This window comes from Macrotis lagotis, chromosome 6, assembly GCF_037893015.1.
Source record: "Macrotis lagotis isolate mMagLag1 chromosome 6, bilby.v1.9.chrom.fasta, whole genome shotgun sequence".
In the NCBI taxonomy this organism is placed as follows: Eukaryota; Metazoa; Chordata; class Mammalia; order Peramelemorphia; family Peramelidae; genus Macrotis; species Macrotis lagotis.
In genome coordinates, this window is record NC_133663.1 from 177971382 (window position 1) to 177987888 (window position 16507).

The following is a 16507-nucleotide window of genomic DNA, read 5'->3' on the forward strand; positions in this document are numbered from 1 at the left end:
AGGACTATTGAATTGAAGAAAAAATTAACCATGAAAAAATATAAGAGAGGTGGGGCAGCTAGGTGGCGCAGTGGATAAAGCACCGGCCCTGGAGTCAGGAGTACCTGGGTTCAAATCCGGTCTCAAACACTTAATAATTACCTAGCTGTGTGGCCTTGGGCAACCCACTTAAGCCCATTTGCCTTGCAAAAAAAAAAAAAAACCTAAAAAAATATAAGAGAGGTAACCACCTTTGGCAAGAAAGAAGTGTACTGGGTAATTCTTTGTAATCTGTAGGAAGGAACCAATCAGTTCTAAGCAGTCATTTGAAATGAATGTTTTTCCCCCTTTCTTTCCCTCTTTTTGCCTTTTATGAAGAAAAGAATTAAGTGGGTCACATCTGCTTGATTGAATGCCTTTGGAATATCAGAGTTTTGGGGTTGCAGGAAACCTCAGAAATAATCTAGTCTAAAATATGCTTTATAGCAATTCCTATTACAACATTCCTGATAATTGGTAATACATGAAAGTAGCCCTCTCTGCCTTTGAACAGATTTCTGAATTTAGACTTGTCAAACATTTTTGATTCAACCAAGAATTGGTGATTAATTTTCAAGAGACATACTCTAGACCACAGCATTGATACTCTTCAGATTAAACTCCCCACCCCCACTACCTGTCTGAGAGTATGTGTCTATCTGGACTCAATTGTTCTGCAATTGAAGGAGAACATAAAGTACATACAAGTGAATATTTGAATCAGCTAAATGTTACAGTGATTAAAATTCAGGAAAATGATATTCAGTTTGTCCAGATTCTATTGAAGTTTCTAATTTTAGAATACATGGTAACAAATATACTATCATTCTACAAAGCATTTATTGACCAATAAACATTCACAAAAATACTATAATTTTTAAAAAAGCATGTATCAATCAGTAAACATTTATTAAGTACCAGTTATGTGTTAGAAGCAGTGCTAAGGTCCTGGTGATACAAAAAGAAAAATCAGGAGTTCTTACCTTAAAGGAACTTACATTTTAACAAGTGAGACAACATTCATATAAAAAAACAAATGCAAAACAGATATTGTGGGGAAAGACTCCAGAAGGTAGGAAAATCAAGAATGACCTAATGTGGAACATAGTGCTTGAAGTAAGTCTAGAAGGAAAATAGGTATTCTAAAGGATAGATATGAGGAAGGAAGGAATTGGTATGGGGTGGGGAACAGCCATTGGAAAGGTTGGAAATGTGTGTAAAGAATGAGAAGGTCAATTTGATTGAACAGTTGAGTATGTGGAAGAGAGTAGTGAGTAATAAAGTAGGGAGGGGCCAGGTTATAAACAACATAAAATATCAGAGGAGTTTATCTTTGATTCTAGAGAAATGGAGAGACATTGAATAGGATAGAGACAACATCAGAACACTATTTTAGGAAAATTTCTTTTAATAGTTGCATGAAGGAAGGAGTGAAATGGCAGGGAGGTACTCTAATAGGAATACAAAATGTGATTGACAGACAGGTAATGACTAAATAAATTTTAAAGAATCATTTATTAAGATTTTCCTATGCATCAAGCACTATGCTAAATAGTAAATACAAAAGAAAAGAAGGTCCCTGCCTTCAGAGTACTTAAATTCTTAAATAGAAGAAAACATCTGATAATAATAGCTAGGAAAAGGGATATTTTGGTTTGAAAAGTTACAGGGATGAGGAGGGGAGCCATAGGGAAGTATATGGACATAACTTTTCTAGGAAAAATTACACAGTTGATTAGATCATGGTTCCAGAATTAGAGAGGGGATAGAGAGTAGAGGAGTATGCACAGGCCATAAGACCCACATCATGCTGTCTGGTGACGAGAAATCTAGGGAGTAAAGAGAAGGGAACTAAAATGGGGGTCAATTTATAATGATTGACTGAGGTAAACCACATAGTAAAGATCCCAGTATGGGAGATCCAGGCATGAAATGGATTGGTTTCATGAATTAGTAATTGTCTTTAAAATTTAGAGGCAATATAAGCTTTCAACTCCTATTTCTGTACATATATTGAGTGTATGATCTTGGACAAGCCATTCAATCTCACATTGTTCCAGGAAGTTTTTTTAAGACTATTACTAACTACGTGGCAAAAAGTGTTCTCATTTGGGGATTTTTCAATACCAATGAAATCACACGTCCATTCCCTATACTTTAAAATCAGAGAATTATAGAATTTTAAAATTAGAAAAATAGATAAATTTTTCCAAAACAAATAATAGGCTGTTCCCAAAGACCTCAAAATAAGGAGGAAAACTACCTCCCAAAGCAACCCATTCCTTATCTCAAACCTAAATTTATCGCTTTATAATTTGTATCAATTTTTTTGGTTTCCCTCTTCTGGGCCTAAAGAGAAGGAAATGAAACTCTAATCATATGAATGGAATACTTAAATACCTATTGTTACCCCCACTCTCGGTCTTACATTTTCCAGGATAAAAATCCTGAAATTCATTTTATAATCTTCTTATGATATGGATGAAGGTCCCCTCACCTTTTTCAGAGTGCTATACATACATGTTTATAAGTATGTTTGCATATGTATGTTTACATACATGTACATGGTTCACATCTGCATGTTTATATTTATGTATGGATTTGCATATATATATACTTCTATGCCTCTATGTGTACCAAAACCTATATGATATGTTATATTTATAGATATGTACATCTATATGTATGTGTATATATGTGTGTATATACATATACTGCTGTCAAACTTTTTCATTTGATTAAAGGTAAAAATCTAACTCTTCTGAAGTTAATTTTTTATTATGTGTAAGAGTATCCCTTTATCTTTACTGAATTTCATTTATCAAAGTTATTCTAATACTCTAACCAGCCTATTAAGATTATTTTTTGGATCCTATCTGTTGTCCATTTTTAGCTCTCCCTTCCTGTTTGGTGTCATCTAAGAATTTTAGTACATACAGTCTTTATCTTTTGTAGAGTGTGTTGATTAGCTGCTTCCCATTTCTAATAAGAGCAGAACAAGAAATTGGCTTAAATTGAAACACTAAGGATTCAAGTTAGCACTAACAAAAATTCCTGACTGGTAAGTTGAATATGGGAAGGGTTGGCCAGGAAGATTGAAATCTCTTCCTTTAAAAGCTTTTGAAAAAACTGGATAGAGTCCTGTTTGGCATAGCTGAGCGTGAAATTTCTTGGAGATATGAAGATAAAGGAATGGACTAGATGACTTCCAAATTCCTGTGATTTTATGGAAGTATGAAAACTATCTTTTTGCTTAATTTTCTTTGATAACTAAGGAATCTTCACTAGATCTAAGTTCAAAGGAAAAGTTTTGAATTTGAGGATAGAGAACCTGGGTTTAGCACCTATTAAAGATGTCAACTCAGTCAAATATTCTTCAATTCAGCTGCAATGGCCTCTTGGCTATTCCAATAGTAAAAAAAGAAAAAAAAAGGTCCATTTCTCAACTGTGTGAATTTTTTCTGACTGTCCTGGTCTTTAGTGCTATCGCTCTTTATCCTCTAGTGACCTCCCTGGCTTCCTTTTAGACCCTACTAAATCTTCATCTTGTACAAGAAGCCTTTTTAATTCTAATGCCTTCCTTTTAAAAATTATTTTCGATTTGTATATAACTTGCATTGCCTATATTTGTTTGCATGTTATTTCCCCCCATTAGACTGTAAGTTCCTTTAAGGCCAGTCTGTTTTTGCTTCCTTTTGTATTCCCATTACTTAGCACAAAGTCTTGCACCTAGTAGTTTCCTAATTGCTGTTGTTTGCCCTTCCTTCTTTAAGAGGATCAAGACATCAGGGAAGTGATGCCTTGACATGCTTAGTAAGTTGGATTTAAGTGAAGGAAGCCTGGATGAAGTCGCTACTTCACTATCTCTTCAGGAGTCATTCAGATCCAGTGGCCAGATGTATGTTGATTTAATTGCAGTTCCCTCCCAAGCTTCTTCCTCTTTAAAATGAAGAGTTAGTGATAGCCAATCATCTAAAATGAGAGGTTGTTGCTCCTCCCTTTAGGTCCTTCATTGTTCTATACCTATGACTTTCTAATAATGAAAAAATCAGTTTCCTTTTATAAGGCAAATGTCTTGAGTGATTTGAGGGTAAATACCTGGCACCTGAGGGAAATGTCAGCGAGGAAGAGGGAACAAGAGGATGGATTTGTGTTCTATCTCTGACTTGGCTGTTTGACAGTGGGGATTGGATCTTGAAGGTCTCTTTTATCTCTTACATTCTATGATCCTCTCAGAGGAGGTGTTGCCTTCAATGAGTCCTAAAGAATTACATGGGTTCATCAATGTTAAATTTTTAAAAATAAAAAAAAAAAACAGGTGACTACAGCTGACACTAACTTCAGGCTGCAATTTAAGCTTTCAGCTGTTGATTATCTAAAATAGCAGGTGAGGCCCTAGACATAGAATCCTATCTCTTGGAATAGCCTAAAGACAGTTTTGTTTGGAATGGTGGGGTAGTGGTGATTGACTGATTCCATTTCATTCCTCAGATATTATAATAGAACCACTACACTATGTGTGAGACACCAAGGAATGTGAAATAATGACTATGGCATTGTTTCTGACCTTAAAGAATCTATAATTTGGTTGAATAAATGAAAGCATATAAATAACTTTTTTTAAAGAAAGATTTTATTTATCTTGAGTTTTACAATTTTTCCCCCATTTTGCTTCCCCCCCCCCCACATAAGGCATTCTGTTAGTCTTTACATTGTTTCCATGGTATACATTGATCTCAGTTGAATGTGATGAGAGAGAAATCATATCCTTAAGGAAGAAAAATAAAGTATAAGAGATAGCAAAATTATATAATAAGATAATTTTTTTTTCTAAATTGAAGGTAATAGTCTTTGGCTTTTGTTCAAATTCCACATTTCTTTCTCTGGATACAGATGGTATTCTCCATCGCAGATAGACCAAAATTGTCCCTGATTGTTGCACTGAAAGAATGAGCAAGTCCATCAAGAATGATCATCACACCCATGTTGCTGTTAGGATGTACAATGTTTTTCTGGTTTTGCTCATCTCACTCAGCATCAGTTTATGCAAATCCTTCCAGGCTTCCCTGAATTTCCAGAGGATAAAAATAACTTTGATATAATTTAAGGTATTACAGATTATTTTACTCAGCATTATGCCAAGATTAAAAACACTAACTTTAGAGTCAAGAGGACTGAGTTCAAGTCATCAAAGCTATATTATCAAAGACAAGTCATTTCATCTCCCTGAGCCCCAATTTTGATTGGAATATTAGCACTTTATTATTGTTGTGAGGCAAGTGTTTTGTAAACCTTAAAAATTATATCATTGTTGCTTTTTGTTAGTTCAGAGTAAAGGGGCAAATAAGAAAGTTTTCTTTCTCATGACCCCATTTGGGGTTTTCTTGGCAAAGATAATGGGGTGGTTTTCCATTTCTTTCTCCAACTCATTTTATAGATCAGGAAACTGAGGTAAATAAACTTAAGTGACTTGCCCTTGTTCACATTGGAGAAGGGAAAGATCACTTTGCCTGGGCAGATCAATTTAGAATCATAGAGAGCTGAAAGGAATTTAGATGCCATCTAATTCGACCTTTTTTTTTTAGTTTATAGATGAGGAAACTGAGGTTAACCAGTTTATCCAGGTCACAAATGAAGCAGTTGGCAGAGATCAGAGTTTATAACTCTACATCAAGGTCTCTTTTTATTTGAGTTGCTTGGTGTTGTTTGTCCTTCATTCTCAAAGAGGTCTAATGATATCAGGAAGGTGATATCATGACTTGTAAGTGAACTGAATTTATTTGGAACTCAAGCCTTCAAAGATGAATAAGATTTCAACAGCTAGAAAAATGAGATGGAGAAGAATCATTTTAATCATAACAGACAGAATAAACAAGGACAAGGAGGTAGAATAGAATGTTTTGGAGGACCAGATGGTATATGAAAAAGAGTATGGTTAAATAAAAAAGAAATGAAAGAAAGAAACCAAATATGTGATTTGTTTCAAAGATTCTATGTGCCTCTGGTCTTTTATCAAGAATCCTTGAAAGTCTTCTCTATTTTATTAAAATTCCATATTTTTAATCCTCTAGGATTGCCCTTAGTTTTTTTTTTTTCTTTTACCCTTTGATTTACCAAATTCTAATGTGGCTTTTGCTTTTTGTGTTTACATTATTTTTTTCTAGCCATTTCTGACTGTTCCTAATCTCATTTGAGGTTTTCTTGACAAAGATACTGGGGTATTTTTGCCATTTTGTCATCCAGCTCTCTCTTTATAGATGAAGAACCTGAGGCAAACAGGATTAAATGACATACTGAGGATCCCGTACCTAGTAAGTGTCAGGCCAGATTTGAACTCAAGAAGATGGGTCTTTCTGACTCCAGGGTCAGCACTCTATCCATTATAGAACCTAGGTCTCATGAATATATAATCTTGTTTAATCTTGCCTGATGTTCCTTTGTATTTTAAAATCTTTCTTTCTAACTATTGGCAATACTATGAAATTTCTAGATGTTTTAAATTTAGAATTTCAGAAGATAATGTGAATTTTTTTCTCTTTTCAGTTTGTCCTTTGATTCTAATAATTCTGGGCAATCATTTTTTAACATTTCTAGAAACTCAATATCTAGATTTGTTCTTTGATAAATTTTTAGAGATTCTAAATAATCTTTAATAATCAATTTTCATTTCCATGTTTTCTAGGCCAGTTTTACTTTTTAAAAAAAACCTCTGGACCTACTATTCTAACATTTCAAAATTTTTGCTTTTTTCTAATTTTCTCATTGTTTCAATGATACTTATATGTTCCATTCTGTTTTTCATGCTAAAATTACTTAGGGAAAGATTTTCTTCTATTCCTCCCCCCAGATATTTATTCTTTCAATATTGTTTCCAAAAAAATCTTTTATTTTTATTTCTTGCTTCATTTCTTCTACCTACTGTTGGACATTGGACTTCTTATAATGAAATCATTGTTATTCCAATATTCTACTTGGAGTGTGTGTGTGTGTGTGTGTGTGTGTGTTTGTAGTTCCTCTTTCTTCTGGGCTTCCTTTAGTATTTCTTCATTATGGGGATATTTTTCTGGTTGTTCATGTTTCCAGATTTAGTCCCTGGATTACAGATTTGTTCCAGGATCAAATTCGCTTCCCTCCCCCCTTACTCTTACATTGGACTACTCCCTGATTCTTTCTTTGCTCTAGTTTTGAATATAGTGACTAGGTCTTTGTCCTTCTTCTTGCCTTCTTTCATAACCCTTGCTGAGACAGGTAGTGAAAACTAGGACTCCCCCTTTTCCCCTATCACTGACGTTGGTTTCCATCTCTTATAAATATCAGAGATTTAGGTGACTTCAAAGTTCCAAGAGACCTTGAAGAGCAGGATTCCTGTAGAGGGCTAGCCCCAGGGAGTGATATTCACATTTACTTGGTGACTTTGTCCATCAAAGATATGTGTGGATTATTGCTCATTGTATGGATCTGTTGGCTCACCAGTGAACCCTGACCTAGGATAATCTATGGCCCCAGAGTATGTTGTAAAATGTTTCTTTCATAGAGAAGTATGCAGATTTCTAAGAACAAATATTGTAAATTTACCCAGGAAATTGTAAAACTTGGTCTCCTTTAACCAGTCATTCCTGAGATAAGTTTTTGCTATAAAAAGTCTGAGTCTCCAAAAATAAAGTTCGTAGATTTTCACTTCCCAACCTCTCGTGTTTGGGTATGTTTGTCTACCTGACCTGACTCTCAGAAATTCATGTCCAGCTCCACAACAGAACTATTGTGGGCAATAGCTTCCTAAGGTACCTACTAGTTATTTGGACCTTACTGTGGTCCTGAAGGCCTTTGAAAACCACAAAGGATCCCATGGAAGATCTACCCTATTTGTATCTACTGAGTCTAAGCAAATCACTTTAACCTGAGAGTCAATTTATTCAACTGAAAAATGGGAATAATAATATATGCAATACCTATTTCCCTTAGCTAATTGTAAATCTTAAAATATCATAGAAATAGTGGTTAACATTTTCAGCTTTCTTTGTATCACTAGGGGCAACTAGGTGTTACACCAGGCTTGGAGTCAGGAAGACTCATCTTTCTAGTTCAAATCCGATCTCAGTCACTTCTTAGCTATGTAAACCTGGACAAATCACTTTACCTTATTTGTCTCAATTTCTTCAACTGTAAAATGAGCTAGAGAAAGAAATGGCAAATTACTCTCATATCTCTGCCAAGAAAATTCCAAATGAGGTCAGGAAGAGTCAAACTCAACTGAAAAAATGACTGAACAACAACAACAAAACAAATTATATCTCTAGAGTCTTGCCCAGTGCCTAGGAAATTACTGAACAATTATTGAATTGGAAGAATTTTTATATCGCATTATGTTGATGGCATATGCTAAAACAAGTAGATGAAAAGTTGTATGGTTACTAGGGAACATTCCAGTTATCTTTCCCATGCAGCCCAAATAGTAATTTTAATTTAAGTACCTGGAATCAGATTGATTTTAAGCATATTAAAGGCAAATATTGTAATTTTCATCTTTGTAAAATCCTGGCAGCCTAGGCCATTACCTTGAACAGAATAGATGACTGTTGACGTAATTTTGATATTGAAAATTCCAGAATTGTTTGGAAAAGTTGTAAAGTTGTCCTTCCAACATCTTCTAAATTCTCTTTTTCAGTGCCTTTTCCTTTTTTCAGAAGTCTCTTTGTTCTTTCTTCACAGAATGGTGTCAGTGTGCTATTCTCAGTAATATTTGTTTTAATAGTGGATTCTATAGGGAAGAAATTTTAAACTAAAGGATTAAATGATGCATGACTTTTAAAAGGAGACAATTCTCAAATTACACTTTTCTTTAAACAATGCCAGATTTAGAACTAGAAAGAACTTTTGAGATCATCTCTAAAAAATTAATTTTACAGATGAGCAAATTAAGGCCCCAAAAGAGATAAAAGAGTAGGCCACTGAAGTAGTAAATAGTTCATTCAGCAAAGATTCCAACCCATATCCTCCATCTCAAAAGTTAGTGCCTTTTCTTTTTTTTAACCACCATTCCCCATTCTACCTATTTTGTAAGGCAAACCCTGGAAAAAGAAGGATTTTTAAATTTGTTTGTATTTGTATTTCATATTTTTTTTATTAAGGACATCTATTTTTAGTAGTCTTAGAAGAGGAGGTAAAAGGGTGGTAAGAAGATGAAGACAGGATATATCAGGCAACCAAGTGGTAGAAGAGAGTATGAAAGTTAACAATCAGTATCTCTAATCCATTGGACATCAATTAGCTTTATTGGATAGGAAGAAAGGATGTAAAGGAAAACAAGAATCATGAAGTAGAGTATGTTAAAGTTTCCCAGTAAAGGGGTTTGGAAGTGAAAAAATTAATGGCCTGAAGTGTTCGTTTCAGCCTCAGTTTCTAGGTTGTAGTTTTAATAATGTACTCTTTTAAAAATCCATTTTATTTGATGTTACAAATGCAATAGTTACTGAGGCTTCACTAAGCTTAGAGAAACAATGGCTAAGGATTGATTTTTATCATTATCTTCAATAGTTGCAGTACAATGGTTAGAGGCCAGCTGTTCTAATTCCAAGGAGAAAGAACAGGGCAGTGGGACTCAGATTTTGTCCTTCTTGACCAAGAGGGTAATTTTTTTTAAAAGATTTTATTTATTTTGAGTTTTACAATTTTTCCCCTAATCTTACTTCCCTCCCCCCCCACCCCCCACAGAAGGCAATTTGCCAATCTTCACATTGTTTGCATGGTATACATTGATCCAAATTGAATGTGATGAGAGAGAAACCTTATCTTTAAGGAAGAAACATAAAGTAAAAGAGATAGCAAGATCAGACAATAAGATAGCAGGTTTTTTTTTTTTTCTAAATTAAAGGTAATAGTCCTTGGTTTTTGTTCAAACTCCGTAGCTCTTTCTCTGGATTCAGATGGTATTCTCCATTGTGACAGCTCCAAATTGTCCCTGATTGTTGCACTGATGGAATGAGCAAGTCCATCAAGGTTGATCATCACCCCCATGTTGCTGTTAGGGTGTACAATGTTTTTCTGGTTCTGCTCATCTCACTCAACATCAGTTCATGCAAATCCCTCCAGGCTTCCCTGAATTCCCATCCCTCCTGGTTTCTAATGGAACAATAGTGTTCCATGACATACATATACTACAGTTTGCTAAGCCATTCCCCAATCGAAGGATATTTGCTTGATTTCCAGTTCTTTGCCACCACAAACAGGGCTGCTGTGAATATTTTTGTACGAGTGATGTTTTTTACCCTCTTTCATCACAAGAGGGTAATTGGCACATGGAAAGAGACTGTGTCAGTTTTTTTCTCTAGAGATTTAAGTATGTTTTTGCCAGAAGGCAAAAGGATTAGTTTCTCTATTTATCATGGTTCTTTTGATCTCTTTGACTCTATGATTCTATTTTTAAGAACCCAAGACCCTCTTAGTTAGTTTTCAAAGAGCCAAATGTTTTATGGTGATTAGAGACAACTGAATGTCATATTACATTGTGTTTCTGCAGTTGGTTAAGATGGAAATAAATCAAAAAATACTTGTCAATTGTAACTCTTTCTTATGGAGTCTCCAGAGGGCCATTATATTTTAAAGCCAAAGCATGCCAATAAATGAATTTAACCTCTAGCTGGGGATTCCAGAAAGGGCTCTCTGCTGAGCAAGGTACTTATGTGCAAAGAGATATACACAAATATTCAGAATTACATGGTGTCAGGGAAGACAAATTGTTGGAAGTATCCAACATATTTTGAAATCCTATGTAGAAGAAATAGGGCAATAAAATATTTCCTGTCATGGGGGCTAGGTAATTGAAGAATCACTGAAATGAAGCCAGAACACTAGGAGAGGCAGGAAGATGAATGAAGCTCTTTTCTTCATCAATATCATATTGACAGAGTACCAACAACATGGATGTTAGAAGGAAATCTGTAAGTGTGACTGATGGATAGACCTGGGATCTCTCTTTAGCTTTAATTGATTTATCTTTTGAGTTCCCAACATCTTTTTTAAAAAAGCATAAATAAAACATGCAAGTATTTATTCTAGTCACCTATGGTGTAATTCTGTTCTACATTGGGCTTTCTTTTCCTGAAAAGTAGAAGTTGGAATATATTTCTTTTCAATTTAACTCATTATTGACATATAAACCATCATCTACCAGGGGAAATTTTTCCAAGTAAACATTTTATTCTCCTGATCCTACCCATTAGATTATGTTGATCTCTGACAGGTGCAAGCAGAACAGGGAGTCATGTAGGAAGACATCCACACAAAGGGAAGGTGATAACCTGCCCAGGCAATCATCTGTTTCTTGTCATTACTTCAAACGCTAGTCACCTAGCAACAGGCAGCATTGATACCCACAGTAGAACCATGTGCTTCTGCCTTTGTCTGCCATTTCCAACAGCCTATCACTGTTTCTCTTTCTTATGTCTGCCCCATTTAACAGACATTGTTTTAGGACTGCAACCGTGCCCATATCTGTTAGATCCTGAGCACCTGGAGGGACAGAAGTAGGTTCTGAGAATGATGACTGAGCAGGGAGATGAAAATGAGGATGCATTATTGTCATATCAACTCTCATAATTTATAAGGTGGAAGTGTAACTAAGGAGTACTATTTAGACATGATGAGTTTCCACCAGGTATTTTCACTGTATACCATGTGACCTGATTCAATTCTATATAAGAATGAGATTGTGCTAAATTTAGAGAGAGAAAACCTAGGTTTGAATTCTGGTTCTGATATATATATATATATATATATATATATATATATATATATATATGTATGAACTCTATGACCTCACACCAGTCATTTTACCTGTTTAGACATTAATTAATGAGAGGCTTGAATTAGGTCCTCTCTAAGGTCCCTTTCAATTCTTTATGATCTTTTGTCTCCAGTTGTCATGGCATTGACTGCTTTGACTGATTATTGCACTCTCTCATTTAGTTGTTCACTGTCAATCTAAAGGCAATACATCCCAAACCACTCATCATCATCCTTATGCCTCTTAACATTTTTGAAACTTTTGAAATAGTTGTCCACCTTCTCTGGCTTCATTGTCTTTTGATTATTGGCTTTAGAAACATAACTCTCTACTGGTTCTTTTCCTTCATCTTTTCCTTTTCTCATACCCTTAATATAAATAAATAAAAATAAGCAAGCAAAAATTTGTCATATTTTTACCATGTGCAGGCACTTGTCTAAATGCTGAAACTTTCACCAATTTCCAATCCTTTTTATTTCTGTGACTTCCTGAATTTCCACTGTGCAAATGACTCTCTAGTTCTGACAATTTTAGAGTCTGGCATCTATTGAACAACTCTCTGTATGTTCCAAAGGCAACTTAAGTTCAGCATGTTCAAAATTGAGCTTTTCCTCTTTTTCCTAAATTTTTTACTACTTTTTCCCCATGTGGACCTTGGTCTCCATTGTTAATATTGGTGGATGTCTTCAATTCTTCTCTTTTCCTTATTTTTCATATTAATTATTAAGTCATACTGATGCTACTTTCATAATCTTTCTATCCGTCTCATCATTTCTCTTACCATTGCTGTTAAAGCAGAATGAATTTTAATTATTATATTCCTGTACTAATGCAAAAGCTTTCTAAAAGGAGTTGCTTCCATGCATACCCCTGTTTAATTCACTTTGTCTACTGAGTAAAATTCAAACTAATTTGCCCAGCATATAAGGACCTCAACAATGTAATTCCAATACAATTTTTTTTTACCCTTGTGCCATATTATTATTCTCTTTCACATATTATCTGATCCAGGAAATCTAGATTATTCTTTTCTCCAAGTGGACAATAAGTACTTATATCTCAGTGTTTTCACACATATACTCTGTGCCTAGGATATCTTCCTTTTAACTTGTTTGAATTCTATCCATAATAAAACAAAATATTTCCAAAAGTATCTCATATCAGTTTTATGGAAAAGAAAGAGAAATATATAAAATGAAATGAAAAAGTATAAAATATTGCATTCGAATATATTTGGAGATCTTTGAATGGCTGGACTCATGGGATCATAAGGATACAATGCTAATGTTGATGTTTGTCCTTCCTTCTTGAAGATCATGATAGCATTGGAGGTGATCCCAGGACAAGGAAGGGAATTGGATTTGAGTGAGGGTGAGCTATACTTAGTCACCAGACTCACTTTCTCCTTTGAAGTTATCTGGGTCCAGAGGCTAGATAAGAACAAGGACAACTGAGATGACTCTGATAGTGAGGCAATCAGAGTAAAGTGACTTGCCCAAGGTCATGCAGTTAGTAGACATCAAGTGTCAGAGATTGAATTTGAACTCTAGGGCAGGTGCTACATCCATTGCACCACCTAGCTTATCTATTCCATTATAGATAAGGAAACCAAGGCACAAATAATTAAGTGATTTGACTAGGATCACACAACTAGTAAGTGCAAATCCAAGTCTATCACTTCATTCTACACTAATACTGCCTCTCAAAGAGATCTTAGGACCAGAACGGAGAAGTCAGAGCAATGGAGAAAAAAAATTTGCAGAGTCTAATTCAGGATTGATAGAAAAAAAATTACTTAATAGAGCAATTCAAAGTGGAATGGTTATCTTTGGAGAGTAATGGTTTCTTTCTTTTTGGAGGGTTCAAGCAGCAAAGACTGGATGATCCCTTCTTAGTATGTTTTAGTGAGGAGATTCTATGTTATTGTGGTTTAAATACTTTAACATTTCAATCTTATTGTATTTCCTTTTATTATCTGTGCTACTGTATGAGTCATTTCAGCTCTGGCACAAGTTTCCTCATCTGTGTAATAATTGAACTTGAGCTTTAAGGTTCTTTTCAGCATTGAATCTTTAAGTTGATACTTCCTCTAATTGTACAGCTAACCTACCTCTCTTTTTCCATCAGTCTTAGTATCTTATCTCTCTGCATAAGAATGCATGTTCATTGAGTTGCATAGGCAAGTCTTGGCTAACCTTTGTATTCACCCAACCTCAGAAGAATTCTGTCCATGCAGTAGGGAATTAATATTTGCTGATTGGTTTCCAAACTTCATCATTCTCTTCTTCTCTTTTCCTATGTTCTGCCTATGATCCACAATGGGCTTTTTTTTTTTGTATTTATTTCCTACTTTCTGTCTTGAGGACTGGGGCTCTAAGTCAGTCTTCATTATCTCTTGCCTAGGCTATTGAAATAGGATCCTAATTGCTAAAGTTAAGAATACCTTTAACCTGATGTATCATTTATGTAGTTTTCTAAAATTTTAAATTATCTTCTGGGATATCAAAAAACAAGCTTGCATTATTGACAGGAAGGAAGTAGAGCCCTCTTAATACCTAGTCCAGTACTTCATATTTGTTTATTGAATGGAAATGGGATCAATTGTTATAGTCATTGATTTGGCTTAATTTTTCTTTTTATTCAAAAAAATTATTTGGCTAACTTTTTTTCCCATTCAATTGCTTAATCTGTTCAGGTGTTTTGATCTTGCATATGTGTGTAATATATATATATATATATATATATATATATATATATATATTCACATAATACATATATAATGACTGAATATGTATGTATACATCTATGTTTGTGTTTATATATGCATACACCCACATATAAATGTATATGTAAAGATATGTGTGTATATAAGGATGTATATGTATTAATGCCTCTATTGTTCAGTTTGGCATCTGGTATTCTCTTATTTTTGAATTGTTTCCTATATTCAGACTATTTCTCTTAATAGGCTTTAGTTAGCCTCTTTTCCCTTTTGTGCAGGCATTTTTTATGTAATACTCCCTTTGTATAGTCCATAACTCCAAACTCAAGGCTAAGGACATAATAAGGTATGATACCAAGATACAGATTATATTGATGGAAAGTTTCTTTTTGAATTATCATACATGTGAGATATTTCAATCAAAAATATACTGAAGGTAATTTGAATGAGTCACTCTGGATGGATATGTAGAAAATTGAACAGAGATGGAAGATTTGGCAGTGCTCTCAAATTGGTCAAAAGAAAAACTAGACATGAAGCATGAGAGTTAGAGAAGAGTTAGGTATAGTTCCGTGGCTGCAAATTTGGATGATTTAAAGAATAGTAGAAACTTAGATGGAAATAGGCAAATTTGAGTGAGGGACAGGCTTTATTTCCTTTCTTCTAGAAACAAGAAAAAAATTTGCATTGTCTTAAGAAGGCAGAGGTGAGTGAAAAAGAACCTAATGAGAGTAGTGGTAGTGATGAAACAGATGAGGACTCTGGGGAGTAATACTTGCTGAAAGGGAGAAGGTGGTGGCTATACAGGTGCATGAGATCCATGGCCCTTGATAGACATCCAATATATTCAAAGCTAGTATCTAGGTGGCATGATAGATTCAAATCTCCCTTTAAACCCTATGCATGTCACTTAAATTCTTTCAACCTCAGTTTATTTTTTTGTAAAATAAGAAAGTTGGATTTTATAGTCCCCAAGATTCCTTCTAGCTCTTAATCTATTCTTGATTGCTAATCTTTAAAAATCATTTTAGGGGAAGCTAGTTGGTACAATGGATATAGCACCAACCCTGGAATCAGGAGGACCTGAGTTCAAGTCTGACCTCAGACAATAATTGCCTAGCTGTGTGACCTTGGGCAAGTCACTTAACCCTGTTGCCTTAAATAAATAGAATTTAAAAATAAAATGAATCAACTTAAAAAAATCATTTTAGTAAAATGAAAATAATTTATTTTAGTTCTTTAATGTATTCATAATAGAATGAAAAAAGCAGTTCTTTACATAGTAGGGTAACTTTTTTTTTTACTGTAATTATAGCAGCTACAGAGAAAGATAACATAGTAAAATTAAGGAGAAGGACTAAAACAGATTGAGAGTAAGACAGAGACTTCAAACCTGTGAATTATGGGAATGTCTACCCCAAGTGGACACTGTATAGTGCTTAGAGCTTGATCATACACCAAAGAAATCAAAGTTATCCACTGCATCTTGGGCCATCACCAGTCTTCCTTTGTCTTTTGTCTTGCCAATGGACATTGATGGAAGAGAGAGACAGACGACTTTGTGCTCTTAAATCTAATTCATGCACAAATCAATACATCACCTCATGATGCCATTGGTTCTCTTAAAAAATGAACAAGCAACAGTTGTTTTTTGGACAATCATAATTAGAAACAGAACATTGTAAAACTAGGAGAGATCAGATTTTAACCCATAAAAATGAATCTATAGTGAACAGAAATTCCCTGTAGTAGTATAACTCATAACATACTTTGCAGTTGCTACATTGTAGGTTTTTTTTTTCCTTGAGAGGGTGGAAAAATTCAATTCTGTGCCTGCATCGTGATGATAATTAAAGCATTTAACTTTGCTAGGTCTTTCATCATGTGTTTGGAGAATGCATTGCTAAATATAATATGTTGGACAGCTGGGTTGTGGGCCGAAGAAACTACAGCTGTTATAGAGTGAACTTTTGGTAAATACCTCA